The following is a 2,093-nucleotide window of genomic DNA, read 5'->3' on the forward strand; positions in this document are numbered from 1 at the left end:
CCCCCCAAACCATCCAAATCCCACTAGATTTCTTAGGCTAACTGGAGCATTAAACCCATCCGGTAATTTACGTTTTCAAGCGAATTTAATTACGTCATAATTTTCCTGTCTAGTGACGTCCTCCCTTTTCCCGCCACGACGTTCGATCCTAGACCCTACTTTGTCTTCTGTCTTAATAAGTTTTTGACATGCTCATAAGTGTTACAGTATATATCTGGCGCGGTCGATCACATTTGTCAACCTCACCTGTCAATAGCAGAAAGAATCAATAAGCTATGCCCTGCAGGAACCATCGATCTTTGCTTTGATTTGAAATGTTTTCGTAATCTTTATCACTTTTTCTTTCGATAAATCTATCCAAACAAGAGAGAGGGGTACAGTACTCCGTCACGCAGTGCGCACCGCGTAGTTTTGCTCTCGTGTTTCGGGAGCTTCGCTCTCCTTCACAAGTTTCACAAAGGTCTGCCCAAGAGGTAAGTTGTAACTGTAAACTTTGGTATCTTCTTTCAAAATGCATTCTTTCTTTAGAAGATATTTTAGAGGCTGACACTCATTCTTTTAAGCTGTGCTCTGCGGGTGGTTCACGACTTTTTTTAGAATGAAGGTGCTTTTTTTTGCCCGTCGATGCAACTTAGTAGAGTTAAGATCGTTAAGGCTTCGAACTTGCATCTCAACAGAAAGACCGCAAGGTACTCTATATAAATTCTTCCCACTCGGGAATCGAACTCTGGTCTCCTGCGTGCAACTGGAAAACGCATAAACGCTACATCACAGACTTCGGTTTACACGGCAGGATCATTTGTAAAATGTTAATGAAGTCCGAAAAGATATGTTCTTTAGGAGAATGAGTTTCCAAACTTTTAAATTAAAATTTCTCAAAATCACCAACATGTGACGAGGAAGGCTTTGTTGTTTTGTTTTTTAGTTATTTTATAGGGGGGGTTGGACTGGTTTGTTCTGTTATTTTTTTTTCTTATTAATTTTCATTTCTGTCTGCCGGGCTTCTGAATGTATATTATATACCAAGCAAAATCTGCCTTGAGCTCTGCGCTTAAAATACCGGCAATAGACTTTAAAATGCACTATCATCGGCGAGTTATTTGTTTCAGGATAGAGAAAATGAACAAAAAAGTTACATAATATATAATTAATTTTAATTTTGATTTTTAACAAATTGATATTATTCTTGAGTAAGCAATGCAACCGATACCATAGATTCAAAAGCTGACATTTTTTATAAAAATATAAAATTTTGGGTTTAGTACTTCTGGACAGCTGGCAAACGTAATCTTATCACAGGTCAGGGTGTAGACGGAATAAAGAGACATTAGAATAAATTATTCATTCTGTTAAGAGAGAGGGAGAAAACTTGTCGAACCGCCGCGATTTTGAACCCAGGACTTTCGGAACTTAGCCAAGTTCAAAAGAAAAGTAGTACAGCAGCTGACTTCCATCATTGCACATTATGGTACCGTATTAGATTTTTATTCATTTATTTAAAATATTATATTCATTTATTTATTTTTATTGGGGCAGAGCAAACGTATGCCTACATTATGATCGTGTAGTCAACCAAAATTGCTATACATGTACATGTAATTTGATTTGCTTTTAAATATCATTAATATCACGTATGAATCCTCTACCCACAGCGGTACGAGAATAGGATGCAATTCCCCGTCCATTCAACTTCCACCTCACCCCCCCCCCCCCTCTGCTTGTTCCACCCCTCTCACTATTTGAATTTCCTAATCGTTTACGCATCTACTCCACACCTCCCTACACTTCCCCACAGCTCCCCACACCTCCCAACCCTTCCCAGTTTCTCTAGGCATCTACACACACACCTCCAAATTTTTCTTAACATCTACCCCACATCTCCCCACACACCCCAGTTTCTCTACTCATCCACCTCACACCTCCCAGTTTCTCTATTCATCTACCCCACACCTCCCCCACACCTATCAGTTTCTCTAGGCCTCTACCCCACATCTCCCCACAACCCCCACACCTCCCCACATCTCCCCACACCTCCCCTCACCTTCCCACACCTCCACACCTCCCCTCACCTCCCCACACCTCCCCACATCTCC

The sequence above is a fragment of the Aplysia californica genome, unplaced genomic scaffold (genome assembly GCF_000002075.1).
Source record: "Aplysia californica isolate F4 #8 unplaced genomic scaffold, AplCal3.0 scaffold00094, whole genome shotgun sequence".
NCBI lineage: Eukaryota > Metazoa > Mollusca > Gastropoda > Aplysiida > Aplysiidae > Aplysia > Aplysia californica.